The sequence below is a fragment of the Olea europaea genome, unplaced genomic scaffold (genome assembly GCF_002742605.1).
Source record: "Olea europaea var. sylvestris unplaced genomic scaffold, O_europaea_v1 scaffold364, whole genome shotgun sequence".
Classification (NCBI taxonomy): domain Eukaryota; kingdom Viridiplantae; phylum Streptophyta; class Magnoliopsida; order Lamiales; family Oleaceae; genus Olea; species Olea europaea.
Genome location: NW_019255650.1, coordinates 49,568 through 68,362, shown reverse-complemented (window position 1 = coordinate 68,362; position 18,795 = coordinate 49,568). Strand labels below are relative to the sequence as shown.

The 18,795-nt window shown below is 31.9% G+C and overlaps 1 long non-coding RNA gene across 1 annotated transcript; it reads right to left on the bottom strand.

The window, feature by feature from the left end:
* Positions 1-2,523: 2,523 nt before the first annotated feature.
* On the bottom strand, positions 2,524-3,733 carry LOC111386655. Its single transcript, XR_002701271.1, has 3 exons — positions 3,542-3,733; positions 3,140-3,455; positions 2,524-3,018 (listed from the first exon to the last, which is right to left on the bottom strand). It is a non-coding gene; the product is annotated as an uncharacterized LOC111386655 (long non-coding RNA).
* Positions 3,734-18,795: the final 15,062 nt, after the last annotated feature.

The window sequence follows — 18,795 nt, the reverse complement described above, 5'->3', positions numbered from 1 at the left end:
ATAATGTCCAATCAAATCCCTTAATTATGGAAATGTAATCAAACCTCCTATTTGGAGAAATAAACACGTATGACAACCCATTGACAAAATCAAGGTTGCTGGAATAAAAGAAAAGCAAACGAGTTTACAGATTTCGCAAAAGGTACAGTTTCTATCTAAACACGAAGTAGATCCTTAATGGGAATTGAAATCTGTTATTTTTCACTACACATGATAAATAAATTTCCAACACAAATGATATATCATTAATACCCAGTTAAACAAAATTGTCATAGAACATCATCAAAAGTAACCGAAAACGAAAGTCAGATACTGTAGATGGGCTTTAGAACACACTTCACTAAGCATTAGATCAAAAAGCACCTTCCTCCTTTCTGATGTCAGTTGAGCGAGGGTAAATCTAATAACTTATCCATCATTATTTGGTGTCAAACGGAGGGCCAATCTAATAACTTCTCCATCATTATTTGGTATCAAACCAAGGTTAGAGCTAACAATCGCCTATTCCTTAGCCTTCAAGCTGAAAATGATCAAATACAAGATTGGACCACCAAATAATGTATACATGTAAGTACAATTTTTATAACAAATGACAGAGATGCAATTTTTGAAATATCCAAACATTAAAAATGTCTAACCAATAGAAATGTCGTGATATAATTAATAGTTCTAGCTCTAATTTCATAAGTGTAGTTCTCAAAATCAGAGACATTTCAACAAATTCCATTCACATGCCAATAACCATTCCTTTTACCACATAAGCTTGTTTTCTAAAAATGAAAAATGAAACAAAGCCACTTTTTGATATACCCTAGCCCATAAACCAGTTGAAATCTTAATGGCTAAAAAGCCAAATCACAGCTACTGATTGTCAGCATAAACTCAAATTTTGCTCTCCTTGTAGCAAGAGCACCATTCCTGGATTTGTCATAAGGTTGCACCATGAGAGAACTTGCATAGGGATTCAGGAGTACTGATTTGAGCTATGCTCTTCAAGGTCACAGGTGTTCCATAGTACTCAACCTAGGAAAGGGAAGTAGCAGAAAGGTCAGTCTTTAAAAAACTAAAGATGCCAACGTTCAAATCCATATTATAAAAACTAAATTTAGGTTGTAATTCATTCAGGGATGCATGAATTCACTAAGAGTCTCATAGTGTTCAGCGACTTATTATCAAGTTTTAGGTCGTAAGTCATTCTACATAGCTTCATTTCAAAACATCATGAAGCTCAATGTGACCGCTTTAAAGAATATAGGCGAACAAGAAGTCTTAAAATTATGCTATTTTTGGCACCTACAACCTTTTTATTGTCAAACAACAAAATCTTTGGATTTTGTTCTTGTGGCCGACAAACAGTGCACCAAATCTCTCTCTTTGAACTTAACTGTCTCTTGTCAAACTTCGGACACGAGGAGCTTCATAGATTGGACGAATGAAAGCTGCAGATACCAACCACCTTACATTTCTGCTTTAGAACACACTTCACTATGCTAGAAAGTTCGACTAACGTGATACAGTATCAAGTTCAAATTTTATGCGTTACCAAGTTTACGTTCTAAATTTTATTTTAACCAATTTGACTTTACGTGCGGAATTAATCTAATTGAAGCAACAAGTCACTTTAATTAGTTGTCTAGGTGATTAATCATACAAGTTAATTAACCTATATTGCAATGCCACAGTTTGTATATTATGCAAAGCAGTAAATAACAAACAATATGATGACGAAGAAATCCCAACATGGGTAAAACTTTGGGACCAAACCAGTTACTTCCACTATACCAATTCGGCAAGTACAAGTTATACCAAACTCCGTACCCAATCCGACCTGTTGTTCCAGTCTCACGATCTACTGTTGTAGATACTTCTAGTCTCTTGCTAGACTTCTTGATCTACTTCTTGCAGTTCAATCTGCTATCCACTACAACCTCCTGGTCCTTAGCTGATTGTATCACTAAGTGGAACACCAAGAACCGTCCGTTCTTGTGCTTGTAACTGCGCCTCAATCCACCTCTCTCAATCCTCCAATGAGAGAGTCCCTTCCTCAATAGATTAAGGAAGTAAGGTGTTTTGGGTTATGTAGATTCAATGTTTTTACCCAAAACAATGATTGCCAGATTACAAGATTGATGTAGATGAAATCTCCAATTAATTGCACCTTGGATCTCTTCAAAAATGTTATGAATATCTTTTGCAATGAAAGAATAATGTAGCAACCTTTTCAATTTCATCCTAGGGCTTGAATACTTATATTTGAAAGTGTCTAGGTGGTATGGACCGAGTAAAACACTTCAAAAACACGAAATATTGTTTTTGACGCATAGGAGTGTCGCTCGAGCGAAATACCAGCGAGAAGTGAGCGGCAGTGAGCAGTCGTTAGTATTTTCATCATAACTTTCTCTTTCAATGTCCAATTGAGGTGATTCAAGTTGCATTGGAAAGATAACTCAGAGGGCTACAATTCTTCGAAAAATAGCCTTGTCCAAATTCCAATGTTTTTTATGTGAAAAATACATTGCAAGTTATGACTAAAAATTAGGAACATAATTTTTGCGGTTCTTTAATATCCTTTAGACTTCCAATTGCATTCCGATGATCTTGTGTGATCTTCTTGGACATCTTGGACTCCTTCAACGACTCGAACACTAATTTACCTCATCTATTCAAATTGCACCCTAAGTCTCTGACTTTTACACCAATGTTCAATTAAATCCCTGACTTTTACAATTATACAATTTAGCTCGTTTTGTCCACAGAATTGCCAATTACACTTTTAGACCTAACACCAATTGTGATCAATCTATGAGCATAGCAATCTATTTTGCCGGTTTTGAGTTGTGGAGTTTACAGCATTCAGAGAGACTACAGCACAAAATTAAAGCTGAGTTTGAACGTTAACGTTCTACAAACATTAAATGATGACTCAACTTTATCCAGCATTGCTGGATTTGCTCTCCCAGTTCTTATGGACATGACATCGGACCTCAAAGTTTCAATAGTCTTTTCCATCCTTCCTTTCTGGGGAAAAAAATGTAAGGAATAAAAATTAAGCACAATTGGCTTATTGTAAAAGCTCCTATGTGAAAAAATGTAAATGGATCAAAAGGCAATCTATGGCTAATCAAGTTCATAAACTTACAGCATCTTTCTCAATCAAAGACTTCTTAGCCTCAATTTCTTCAATAGTTGCACATCTTAATATACTGGCTCTGATCATTTATCAAGGGAAAACGGAAAACAAAGCAATGGCCACGTAATTAACATTAAAACTGGACTCATTCATTAAGCTAACCATAATTGCATGAAAGTTTCGAAATTCAACTTGCCTCTTCATTCATGGCTTTCTAACAAGGGGCTTGGCAGAAAATCCTCCCGACCCAGTGGCCGGACCTCTAGTTAAACGCAATTTCAAGCTGCATTCCACGAAAACACTTTCCCAGATTTTAAATTAGAACCTGCAGCAAAAATCTAAATTATAGATACATTTGTTCAATCAATATGCGACGGAATCTAAAATAAAAGTAAGAAAACATAAAATTACTTTCAAGCAAAATCCCTCAGAACTAAACAGGGACCTAGGATAAAGGACAGGAGGATTCTTGGAGAATTACAGCGTATATGAATTGCAGGCGTAGATTCCATCACCGTTGGTACGGAAAATGTTCGATGAAATGCGTAGATGGACTTATATACTTTTTTCGCTAAAAGATTGTTGAGGAGAGTGAGTGGACTGATGGAGAGGAAGTTGGGAATCAGACTGTGAATAATGGACAAGAGACAGTTTATCCCCGGTATAATTGTTCCATAGTCACTAAACTTTCGCTCAAATTACAATTAAGTCACTAAACTTTAATTAGCATCAACATGGTCATTTAACTTTAATTAACGGCAATTAAACCATTTTGTAAGTGCAATGTCAGACAACGTAATAGATTTTGCTGACATGACAGTGGATGTGGACTTAGTTAATTGTACTAGTGATCTTTCAACTTTCGTCTAGATTGCAGTTGTATTACTAAACTTCAATTTGCATAATCGAAATCACTTAACTTCGACTTAATAACAATATAAGTTCTTTAATTCAATTGTTACCCGTGGACCTAAAGAAGACTTGCTCTAGTGATAGATTTTTTTTTTTTTTTTTTATATAAATTCACCTAATTAGAAATTTGGACCATCCTAGACAAGGCAGAATATATGACCATGTGTCTCGAATCAAGTTGTAGTCTTATAGTTATTGTGACACTTATTCTTTTGAAACTGGCTCTAGAGTTGATTTTTGCTCAATTTCATCTCTTGTAAATTTTCACTTTCAATAACGACACAAAATGTACATAATTATACACATTCGTCCCATAAAAATATGGTTGCTTTCATTTCTACACATATTATGAAAATATAATTAATATCGTTAGAAATATAAAATCTTATGTTTTCATAATACATCCTTACATTAAAAAATAATATTATGCTACATTAGTGACACATAGACTAGTGTTGTAACACAAATTGTGCTAAATAACATTACTCTTAAGTATAAATAATTCATATTTATTGATAAAAAGACGATGAAAACACATTAAATATGATATATAAGAAATCGATTATACTCAAATAGGAAATTGACCTATAATTTAGGAAAAAATGAATAAAAAAAATGACCGTATCTTTAAATTGGCCCATGGACATTTATTTCAGCCCGTGTACTACGTTTAATTTCTAAAAGTGGAAATTATATAAAAGCCTATTTTTAAAGATCCCATTTCATAAATCCTATGCTAAGTTTACTATTTTAACAAATAAGATATTAATTTAATTATTATAAATCAATATTTTTAATATTAATCATAATATTATAAATTAATATATATACACATCTACCCTATCTACCTATGCCTTTTAAACCCTAAAATCATATTCTCTCATCTCCTTTCCATTCTCTCAACAAGCTGACTCTCAACCCTCAGATCACCACCGTCGTTGGATGCCACTCTAGCAACCTTATTAACAAATAAGATATTAATTTAATTATTATAAATCAATATTTTTAATATTAATCATAATATTATAAATTAATATATATACACATCTACCCTATCTACCTATGCCTTTCAAACCCTAAAATCATATTCTCTCATCTCCTTTCCATTCTCTCAACAAGCTGACTCTCAACCCTCAGATCACCACCGTCGTTGGATGCCACTCTAGCAACCTTATTTGATGTGAGCTTCGTAGTCACAACAACGAGTCACAGCGCAGTGATGTGAAGCAACATCGTCGTTGCTGCGACGCACCGTAACACGGCGATGTGAACGTTGCAGACTGCCTTCGTCCCTGCTGATGTTGCTGTTCAATGGTGATGGCAGCAATGTGAACGTTGCAGACAGACTTTTTAGGATTCTTTTTGTTTTTTATTCGATCTATTGGACGTTGGTGTGATGGTTGGCAATGAGGTGGTGGTGGTGGTGGTTATGGTAGGTACTTTGTGTATGGGATGGCATAGGTGATGCTCGATCAAGTTGTGGTTGTTGCAGATTGGAGCTTAAGAAGATAATGGGTGGTTGTGGTTGTTGGTGGCGACGACGATGGAATGGGACGTACTATGTAGTGGTTACAGTGGTAGTAGCGATTCAGTGATGGCTGCAATGGTTGTGTAAGGTAGTAATGGTGGTAGCACAGGCATTGGTTTTGGTTCTGGTATGTTGGAATGGCAATGGTGGCGGTGGTTTGTTGGTGGTTAGGCGATTTTTTTTTCTTTTTTATAACATTTTAGGTGATGGTTTTGTTGTTGTTTGGGCGGTGATTATGGTCTTGTGATTCTGGTGCTGGTAAAGGTGATAATGATGGTAGTTGTGGCAGTCGTGACTAGGATGAGATGGGTTTGGATGCTTGAATTATTTGGTTGATTGTGACTAATAATTGGTTAATTCACAATAGGCTACCTAAAAAAGTGATTGTGACACACAATTGATTAAGTTGTAACCTAAAAGTTAATTGTGATCAATTAATTTAATAATTTGCAATAAATAAATGAGTTGTGGCCAATAAAAGTTTTGATTCTATGATCGATGAATAATCGTGATAATAAAATTTTTGATTCGTGACCAAAAAGTAATCTGTGACCTATAAAATTTTTGATTTGTAATTAAAAAAAAATTATGACCAATAATTTGATAAGTTGTGAATAAAAATTAATCTATGACTAATTAAATTAAATAACTGGGACCAACTTATATAAAATTGTGACCTCAATATATTTAATTAGTAAAATATATATTTAATAAATTAATTTATAAATATAATTTTAAAATATATGATTTTTTAGATTTGAAACTTTGTTTCTTAGCCCTTGTTTGTTTTCCATTACTTGGCCATTAAAATGAAAAATATGACCGTTATTCATCGTATCAAACTACCATATTTGAATTTCTATCTCTTATGTGGGGCTCGTAATGACTATATTTTTCATTCACATTTTTACATTAATGGAAAACAAACGGATTCTTAATTTTGAAATATGACATACTTAATCTCTTATTTATGAATTTTCCCTTTCTAAAATTTTTTGTAACTCAAATTTCTTTTTGACCATACATTTTATGGAACTATAATTTTATCAATTTTTAATTACATATTTCGTCATTTTAAAAAAAAAATACATTAAAAATTTATTTTTTAGCTAAAAATTTATTGATTCCAAAATCAAAATTCTATCACAACAATAAATGCATGCACATGATTTTACAATGATACCCCTCCATACAAAGCTCGACCCCCATTCTCACCATAGTACAAAGGGTATGTTGGTAATATTTTAAATAACCCTCAGTCAGAGGAATTCAAAGAAATGCGGCACGGGCCCACAAATGGTCCAAAAATTCATTTCCGAAAATTTCTCCCAAACATGGGCTTAATATTATGCCCTGTTTGGCCTCATTTTTTTTTCCAAATTTTAATGCTTGGAATAGTGTTTTTTTGAAGGATGTGTGATTGAAAAAAAATGAAAAGTTTTCAATTTACGTGTAATATTATTTTTATAAAAAATTGTGTGAATGAAAATAAAAAAGAGAAAAAAAATAAAAGAGAATAAGGTCAAATGGGGGCATATGTATTGATAATCAGGAAAGTGTTACATGTATATAATTGTTTACATAATAATGTCCATAATTATACGTGGTACTGGATCCAACCTTTAATTCAAATCTTACACTTGCACATCAACAATCGAATGATTGCCACATCACACTATGAATACCATTATGTACAATAATTATGTACAAATGAAATTTTCCTGATAATCATAATTTGAATTATGAGATGGTGAATCACTAAAAACGCGTGTAATTAATTAATTGACTATAAAATATATAAACAGACAAAAATTGTCTACAATGCAACACACCATAGTTTTTCCTACAACCCAACATTCTAAACCTTGTTTGGTGGCCATTATTTACCAAAAACAATGTTTTGAGCAGTGAATTTTTAAAGAATGTATGATTAAAAAGTAGAAAAAAATTGAGTTTACTTACAGAATATTTTATTGCATGAATGTATAATTGAAAATGAGTATATAAATAAATAAATAAATAAATAAAATTAAAGGTATCAAATAGAAGCTAAAATTGAGCAGCACATTAACAAAAGCAAGGCACCCCCACTGTGTACGTTCCTCCTTAAATGATATAAGAAAATATATGCATAGACAATAGAGTGAAAAACGGTCAGGATTTCTTAAATTTCTTCTGATTTTAGTTGACAAATTTTAAAAAAAAAAAGTGCAAATCTTGTTTTATTGTTGGTAAATGAAATAATTGTTCGTTATATCGTTGGGCGGGATTTTCAAAAAGTCACTTGTTGGTATAATTTTCTGCAAGTACTTTCTTTGACTATAAGAGTTTTAAAAGAAAATTAACAGGAAACAACTTCCACAATAATCTCTACCAAAAGCAAAAATATTGTCGAACGAATTTTAAAATGTTTAAGAATAATGCTATTTAGGGATGGACAAAAATGTACAGACCAAACCAAACTGAATTAGAACCGAACTTAACCAAGCCGATCAGTTCGATTTTACAAATAAAATTAATGATTCTAGTTCGGATTCTGATTTTGATTTTGGTTCAATTCTAGTTATAGAACCAACAACCAGAACCATATCAAACTTAACTTTTGAATTTATTTTATATATATTAATTAGTGGAAATCTAATTTTGTATTCATCGGAGACAGCTCATTAATTGTATACAATCCAATTTTGTATTCATTTGATTAATTTCTCTTTTACTTCTTTTCATTTACACAACGCTACTACATGTCAGCACCATATTTCGTTACATCAGTGTAAGAGTGGAGGAGACTCTTTCAAAATCGAAAAATAGAATTGTTCAACCCATAGTTATCATACCTGACCCGGACAATGCAACGAGTTAGTGGTTCAACCGGTGACCCGATGATTCAACCGGTGGATCAATTCTCGTCAAATATATTTATAAACTATTTCTATTTTATAATCACTTCTGATATTTTCTACCACCAACTAAATTAACTTATGTTATTTTGATAGCTAAAGAACAACCTTATGAAAAAACTCAACAAAAACTAGATCACATGTTATGGAAAATCCATTTGCAACATCAAAATCAACTAGTGAGTAGTGACCAAAATCAACTTTATATGTCATTCTCCCATACAACTCCAAATTTGAAATTAAAGTTGCACAAAAAATCTTATTTTCATATATTTCAATGGCGCAAATTTGAAATTCATCAACAAAAAACTTAAATTCCCAACTTCTTTTTTTAACATCCTTCAAACCAATCATTCATTACATCTCTGAGATGCAAAAATAGCTTAAAGTTCCTTGATTCCAACCATCATATCACAAATTATAGAAGATTTCATAGCCAAAATAAGGATGTTACTAGCCTAAAATAAAGATGTTACAATGATTACAACAACTAACATATCCCCTTTGCTACAAAATATCAAACACCTTTAGAGCATATCTCCCATAGCCAAAATAAAGATGTTGCAGTGATTACAGTTTACAATTGTTAACATATTACACCTTTAGAGCATATCCCCCATAGCCAAAATAAAGATGTTGCTGGGGGCAACCCCAGCTAAGTTGGTCGGGCAGTTGGACTAGCAATCGTGAGGTTGCTAGTTCGATTCCCATTGGAGCTGCCTATTGGCCTTCTTGGTTTGAGCCGGTCAGCTATGGGTAACCTAGGCTGGTTTACCTCCTTGTGGTCCTTTGTCGGTTAGGATCACAAGGCGGGGTTTACCTAGTGCGCACCTTCGGGTAGCGGCTGCGGGTTCCCTTGTCAAAAAAAATAAAAATAAAAATAAAGATGTTGCTAACCTAAAAGTACCCCTTCCAAAAAGTCAGTGATTACAACTGTACCTTTAGAGCACCCTCTAAACACCATTAAGCATACTGATTACTGACCATCATTGTCTTCATCATATCCACCACCCATCTCACAAATTTTCTCCAAACATCCTTCTCCACGCAGACCACACCCACCACGCAACTGGCTTTTGTGCTTGAATGGTAGAAAAATATAGAGGTCCCTATTCGCATGGATTTCATATTCCTCTGGGCTTTCTTGTTCTTCACCATGTTTCACTTTGATACACCTTCATTGGCTTCTTGGCCCTCCCATGACCACTCTTAATTCTAGACTTACATCCATGTTCTTCTCTCATTAATCCAACTTGAATCTAAAGATTTAGATTCTTGGGAAAGAATTTATAGAAGACGAAGGGTTTTCACTTTTCAGTTTGGCAGAAGATGATGGAAATCTTTTGGGCTATGGGTTTATATTGAAATTTGTGGATCACCAAGTTCACATAAAATTGGTCCGACGGGTTTTCATAAGTCGGACGGTTCGGACGGGTTGATAATGGGTTAATTGCACATAAAAACAATTGAGTCACCCGGACCGGACCAAGGAGCGGTTCGCCGGTTTTCAGATTGAACCGGCCGATCCGGTCCGGGTTTGATAACTATTGTTCAACCACTTAAAAAGCCTTTAAAAACTATTTTTTCACCTTGATTGTTTGATGAATTATTTTTGTTCTTCACAAATAGAAAAAATTCAATAAACATTAATACAGTATTAAATGGTTATTGTTTCTCATAAAAGTGGATTGTAAAAGTTTTGCATAACTCACTTTTATTGTGGAGATGTGCTGTCAAGATCGCTACAATCAATTTAGTGAATATTGTTATTACTCATTAGACGATCTTTTGTATGAGAATGTAAATTGATTTGCATTTTCAAATTATGGCTATATTTTATTTGTTAGTTTTGACTTTTGTGATTTTGATAATTGATAATTTGAACTTGTTGAGTGTTTGATGTTTATTATTATTTTTTTTTATTTAGATATATATATTACTATCTTGAAAACTAAAATTAGAACCAAACCAAATTAAATCAGAACCGAGTCGTTCGGTTTCAATTTGGTTCCATACTTCCATATCATAGCAGATTGATAAGCAGAAATTTCATTTATTTCTTTTTCTATCTCATTCGTGCGAACTGAAAAATTGATACGATCATGTCCTTTGTAAACATATTTGTACAAATATTTGATAGTTTTGATAGAAAAACATACTTCGACATTAATATGACAGTCAAATTTTGCACTTAAATAAGGATTGTATGGTACAACCCATCGATTGTCTAACATTTTGCCTCTAACTCGAATTGAAATATTAGTATCACGACGCTTATACAACGGATATGAATCCTGACCAAATACAGTAATATTACAAAAATCTCTAGGGTACTTATTTCCCTCCATGCATGTATTTTTCGGATTCAAATTTTCACAAGGACCATCATATTGTATCTAACAATAACAGAATAAAGATGAGGGTATTTCGTTTTGTCAGAAATTTCACATGACACAATTCTATCAATTTCTTCAGCACAAGTAATTTTATTTCCAGAGTTAAATATTAACAACATATGAGCATGAGGAAGTCCTCTTTTTTTAAATTCAATCACATATTTATGTGCAATAACAAGCCCTAAAATACTTGCTTTATATAAATCATGTTTCAGTTCTTCTAATTTTGCTCTAAATATACGTACAATTAAATCAGGTCGATTTTGAACTTCGTCATTATTCTTTAGTTCTTACTTAATCTCTAACAAATTTGGATTACATGTTATAGTTAAAAATATATCTGGTTTTTCATAACGTTGTACAATGGCCATTCCATCTATATATCTTCTTAGCATATCACGAGGCCTACATTTAAAAGATTGTGGTAAAACAAATTTTCTTTCAACTTTACATCCTCTAATTTCCCCATTTTTTACACTATCTACAATACTTTGGTAAAGTTCAGTACGAATTTGTTTTTGATTATTACGAAAATAGTCTAACCTAGAAGTTTCAATCTTAACATACATATCTACAACATATTGTTGCAATAATCTACCAGCGTAAAGTAACACAGACTTACAAAAGACCTAATTTGTAATTTATATGAATAGCATTCTCGACAAGATACTTGAGTACGTTTCTTCGCTTCACCGAGCACTACAGAACCCAAATACAATCCAAATTGAACATTTATTGATAAGATAAGATACTAAAAAAATATAGAGAACTCTAATAGAAGATATATTTGCAAACCTTCATTCTCTTTTTCAATAATTTCAGTTGCAGAAGTAGCTGTGTTAAGAATAACATCAGATGTCAACATATGTTGAGGCTGAAAGTATATACTTTTGCATCTGTCAATACCTTCATGCCAACTAGATTCCCCATATGAAATAGTAACGGATATTACAATGGATCATAACACCCATAATAGTAATGAACTTTGTGTGAATCGTCAAAATGGCCGTATATATAAATGTCACGCGTGCGAACATTAGTATTTTCATTATCTTCGACCCATATAAGAGCTACTTGAGATGTTGTAGGAGTATTGAAAACTCTATGATCAAGTCCTGGATCGCATTGTATTTGTATTTGATGATCATGCAAGTTAGTAACATCACTTAACGATCTAAAAAATTTACTATATGGATTTGTTTTTAAGATTTCAATTAAAGCAATTAAAGTAGATTCAACAAAGTTTGATGAAATGTTCATACGATTTTTAACTTCATTTTCTGTATCGTAAAAATATAATTGCATATAAGAAGGTGTATTATTTTTCGACATAAGGTCACTTATATAATGATGAACTTGTCCTTGAACTCTAAATGTACAAATACCTTTATACGTTTTAAAAAATTCCTTATCGTACTTCACACCAAATGAAGTAAAAGCAAAATGATTATTATATCCCCTTACAATTTTTTTAAATTCCATACAATGTGGTTCTTTAGAAGTAAATAAATTATATAGTTCAACTGGTGAGTCACATATAAATAGTTTTAACTTTTCCATCAGAACAACAAAAATCCTTACTTTCTCTATAAAATTTGTGTGCATTACAATGTTTACAGTAGCTGAATGTTGGTAATACATATGCAGTAGATGGTATGTTCAATCCTTTGAAAGTTTCTCCTAATTCAAAACTAACAATATTATGCATTTCTTGATCTAAAGTTAAAGCGTAAGGTTGTTGATGCATTATAGATTCATTTAAGTGGTGATCGATAAAATCATTCTTTTCAGATAATATAGGATTACTTCTCCTTTTATGATAATCACTGCAATTATTTCTAAGTCTTTTTCTCCTCTCTTTCTCTTTTTGAACTCGTTGTTGACGAATGAACGCTCTATGTGACTCATTTCCACTTTCGGACGCAATGTCAAAGTTAACAATAACACGGTCTTCATCAACAAACATTTCCAAAATATCCATTATAATAGCAAAAGAATTATTGTAAATTTCAACTGAAATGGAAGGAGCGTGATATATAAAAGTTGAAGAACATTATTAGCAAATGTATTAAACCATTCACAAACGAAGACTAAATTAATTAGTTACAATAAACTCTTAAAGATATTAAATTGTTCAAATTTTCTAACAATATAATAATTAATAACATCAATTACATAAAGATTTAAATATTAATGATAACCAAGCATATGTGGAAAAGCTTTCCACAATGGAGAAAAATAATTGTAAAAAATAATATTAAAAAACAAAATATAAATATAAAAATAAGTAAAGTCAATTACAGGAATGAATAAAAAAAATTATGTGTCGACATACAAGAATAAAATTATATAATAATCATTCCAATACTTTCGAACAAAATAAATAAATTTATATAATTAAAATCCAAACAATGTATAATGAATTTGATATATAACTCGTCAATTTATATCTGTATTATTTATTTTGAGGAAATTGTAATTAATCGTAGATATTTCATAATTTTTCTTCTTCAACACATGCATACCGGCCTCATTAGTATGTGTCAAAATATTGTTAAAGTGATATCAGAAAACTAAGATAAATTGTTAGTATACTGAATAAACACAATTAAGAAAAAATAACCTATTACACGTGTGAAACCCAGACTGATTATAAAGAAGTGACTAAGAAGATAAAAAAAATATACACAGAGAAGTATTTGCGTCCAAAGAATACATAACCATGAAGTAAAAAATTATTTAAATAGCATTTCATGAAGAGAGTGTAAAATATATACAACAACTTATAAAGAATCAATTAAAATAATAAATTTTGTAATAAAACTTACCCAAAAATTACCGTCGCAACAACGCCAATGATTCTACAAGAATGGATAGTTTTTGCCACAGCAACTGCCCAAAAACATAAGTTTTTGCTGCAACAACTGCCCAAAAACATAACATCCAAGGACAAGTTATAACTTGGAGAACTTCTACTATGAAATAAAAAACCAAAAACGGCATAAAGAATCCCTCTTTTTCTAAGAAAAAGAAGAAATAATACATAATAACGTAATATGGAAAAAAAAAACAATAACAACTAACTAACCTAAGAAAGCTCGTTACGATACTTCACATCCCAACTATTTAATTTACTTGCAGATTTCTTGTCCTTCCGTTTGAGAGAGCGAAATAGTGTCTTAGCTTTGTTAGAAGAAGATTTACGAGAAAGTAATAATATAGAACAATTTTCACATTTATATTATTTCATTTCTGGAATGTACAACATTCAACGACGTCAGAAGATATTTTTCAAACAAAGTTACAGTAACCGGCATTAGATGGTTGAATAAAGTCAACAAAGGTAGAAACAATTAATGCAATCAAATTTCATCATTGTCTCCAGGGATTTATTTATTTATTATTATTATTATTATTTTGCATGAATAGTCAACAAAGGCGGCAACAATTAATGCAATCAAATTTCATCATTCTCTCCAAGGATTTTTTTTTGTATGAATAGTGCATAACAGGTTCGCCTACAGTACAACACGAGATCAGTGTGAAACCTCTGCCTCAAGGTGAATAGTGATGTAGCCATCCACTCTTTTAATGTAAAGGAGGAAAATATTATCAGTAAGCAACTCTTTCATGTTAATCCAACATTCTACAATTTAAAATCAAGTTGGTTTAAAAACAAAATTAACTTGGTAAATTCCATGAAAGAGATTATGCCATCCAACATTATCTTCGTCGGAAAACATCTGTCAATGGTGGAGGCGGCTACACCGATGCTCCATGGATTCACATTTTCGACAAGAGATGGATCGAGGCCGTTGTTACCCGCCGAAAATACTACAGGAACACCCAATTGCATGGCATGAAACTAACCAATACCGGAACTGGACTTAAAAAATGGCAACAATGGCAGCCTTGGAACAAAAGAAGATGATATGATGTGCACTCCGTGCAATGCCTCATCAAAATCTGCTAATATGTCTTCTTCAGACTTCAGTGCACCTTCTGTCAAAAATTTTTTTTTGTCTTCTTCAGACTTCAGTGCACCTTCTTCGGTCAAAAAATTTTGATTTTTGAAAGCATAACTAAAAGATAATAGAGTATATATCTGAAATTGATAGAATTGGAGAAAGATGAAGGACGATCAATGGTAAAAGAATAGAGAAGAAATGTCAAGAAGGAATTATATATAAGATTTTGGAAGGTTTGGTAATTATTATTTTAAAGAGGGTGAACTTGGAAGATAATTTAAGAAATGGCCAAAACCCGCCGATTTGATGGGTTGGAAGAACCCGCCCAAAAATACACTACACCGGTTTTGGGCGTTTTTTAAAACGCCCAAAACCCGTGCCCTAAAAAACTAACAAGCGTGAGTTTTTCCAATCGCTCATAAACGGTAACGATGAATAATGTGCAATAAAAATAATAAAAAATTGAAAGGTTGAAATTTTAAATTCAAAGAAATAAAGTCTCAAGACTGACATGCCTTTTTTGAAAGATTAATTGATTTGATATTCCTCTAATAATATAGCATCTTCTATAGCTAACAAAGAGTAATTTGTACCTTAATAATCAAGCTTAGAGTGTCTTGCCATGAACATGGTTGGACAAGATAGTTAATTAGACGCATGCATATTTCTTTAATTTTGTTCAATTTAACATATTAAATATAATTATATATCTTGTTGTCTCAAATATAAAGACTTAAGATATATTTGATATGTTAAATTAAACACAAATTGAAAATATTTAAGAAAAACCCATGAAATATTTGTATATCATTTGTTTAATGTCCCACAAATTAAGATGCCTTAATGTGTTAATTTTTGGTAGTTCAATTAAAATTTTGTTGTTATTGTGCACTCATCTAACCTCCCCATTTACCTTAAAACAAAGGATTCAAGATTTCTTGTTCAACATGAGGCAGAGCTTTCACACGGAACTAGTTGTACTGTAGGTAAACTCGTTCCACTGAAAATCCCTTTATTTCATTCATATAAAATGAATTAATGAGATTACTTTATTGCTTTTATGCAAGTTGGTTAACGTAGTAGATCCCTTCCCGAAATTTGTGGCGACTAAAAATTTCATCCACAGAAATGAATTTAATGAGCCTTCATTGTTTACTTTCACAAGCCAGATACTGTAGCTATTTGCCCCCAAAAAAATTTCACTATTCATTTTATAAATGAAAGAAAAGTTCAACTGAAAATCCCCCTTAGTTTCCGACTACAATAAAAGAGTGAATGTGGCGATCACTGGGTTAATTACCCCAATAGTCACTGAACTTTGCGAAATGTAACTTGGGAGGTTGCCGAACTTCAAATGTTTCTTGGGAGGCTACTGAACTTTGCCAAATGTTACCTAAGAGGTCATCGAACTTCAAGTGTTTCCTGGGAGGTCACCGAACTTTGCAAAAACTTCCTGAGAGGTCACTGAACTTTGCAAGGGAAATTTTTGCAAAGTTCAGTGATCTCTCAGGAAGTTTTTGCAAAGTTCAGTGACCTACCAGGAAGCTTTTGAAGTTTAGTGACCTCCCAGGTAGCATTTGGCAAAGTTCTGTGACCTCTTAGGAAGCTTTTGAAGTTCAGTGACCTCCTAGGTGGCATTTGACAAAGTTCAGTGACTTTTGGGGTAATTAACCCCCATTTGGTTGAACATCGTTTAATATTTCATTTCTTTCTTCTTGGAAGGAGATAATTAAACCACCATTGTTTTAGTTGACCGTTAAATCCAATAGTTATATTACTAGTCGTGATTTTTGAAGTGACACCTTTAGCCATATAAGCTTTGTAACATAAGGCCATGGCTTCAATCAATTGAAGGATTTGATATTCTGTTAGACCATCAATATTCCATTCAACACCAGATTGATAATCATTGACTCTTTGATGTTTTGCCTTTTCTTCAAAGACTAAATCTGGAAGTGTATTTTGAGGATAATAAGGAGGAATTTTTGAATAATTATTCCTCTTAATTGTTAACTAGAAGAATTTCTTCATTAATAAATTGAGATTGAAGTTCATTAATAGTATTTAATATTTGTTGACTCAGATGTTGATAATTTGGATAACTGAGTAGCAAGTTTTTTCAAAGCATTAGCTTTAGTATTGAGATTTCCTAATTGACGAACAACATCATGTGACTTGAATATAGAATTGATAGGTTTCTTTCCTTTATTGATATTTTTTGAAGAGGAAGCTTCAGAATCAGAATTGACCTCAACATTGTTGAGTTGAGAACACATAGTTTGTTGAACAATATTTGTATAATTGTTCTGAGTTTGAATATTTTTAATATCTTTTACAGTGACTTAAACTTTTTGGTCTTTCAGAATATATTTTCTCGAGAGGGAGAGTAAGAATTTTTGTATTTCCTTGGGAAACAATAATTTCTTGCATAGGAGGATGACCAGTTTGAAAATTATCATATGAAGGTGTTTTCCATGTCTTTTTCGAAGTATTTGTATTTTGAACAATATTCTCTCGAATGGGGTTTTCATTTTAAACTTTGAAATATTCCACTCATAAAAACTTAAATCCTCTAGAAAAGCATAAGATTCTTGCCAAAATGATTCAATTTCTTCTTCTAAAAAGCTTTTTCTAAGTATATTTTGAAAAATTTTGACAACAGGAGATTGATCAATTTTGAACTCATATTTTTCTATCAAACTATCTAATCTTTCTGAAGAATAAGGTAGCATATCTAATAAAGTTGGGGAACTAGTTTGTTTCATCCTTATAAGTATTATATTGAGTTTTTGGAATATTAGGAGTAAAATCAACTCCTTCTAGAGAGGACATTGAAAATCTTGAAGATTGAAAGGAATATCTCTAGATCTATCTTCAAATCTAGAAGAATATGATTTTTGAAGACTTGTAGATGATGATCCTTTAAAAGTATCGGGAAAAGAAACAAATTAATTTGGGGTTGATAGAGTAATAGGAGGAATTGGATTTTGAGCATTTTCAAAATCCCGTTCAAATCCTCTAGATTGAAGGTTCCATGGTATTCTTTTAGGAATGATAATGTTGAAATGAAGAGGGTTAACTTCTACAAGAAGACTCTCTTCTTTTGGAGATGAACGAAGGGCACAAATATTGAGTTGAGTGTTCATAAGCTCGATATTCTGTATATTACAGCAAATGCATTTGAACAATAATCAAAATCAAGATTTTTTGTTTGAATATGAAGATTTAGAGCATTTAGAATAGTTCTATCATTTAAATTTGTTAAAAAATTTGGATAACAATTTGAAAATATAGTATCACTTTCTAAATTTGACTCTAGAACATATAGCAGTGAATTTCCAAATTTGAGAATTCTCTTCTATCTAAGAGTTAAGAGAATATGAATGTTTAAGTCAAGTCGAGACAAAGGTTTGACAGCGATTTGAACTAATCGTACATAAAGATATTTAAATTTCTTCCTATGAAATTGAATAACATCTTTTGAAAATTAATTAATATGAACATTTTGATTCTTAATAGGTAGAGTTTGCTAAAAAGTTTTGATATCATAATTTTGATGAAAATCAAGCTTTCTTATTTCATAGATGGAACACTTATCCACCTTTGGAATAGTCCAGTTATGCAATTTCTATTCAATTGGAGCTATTTGAAGTTCATGAAAATTGAAATCATTTGATGTAGATGATGCCTGATCTAATTTTTCTTCATTTTGAAGAGTGTTCGAAATACTATTTGTAACGCCCCGAATTCTAATAATCCGAAACATTAAGAAACATGAATATACCTTGAAATAAACACGTTTTAATATAACGAGAAATTCTGTAAAAGATTGAATAACATTTAATCAAAAGATAAATTTAAATATGCGGAACGTTTGAAAACATATCATTCATCCAAAAATTATTAGAATAGTTAAAATTAATTGAAAATTTATAATGCACTCACAATTGGGTCAAAAATG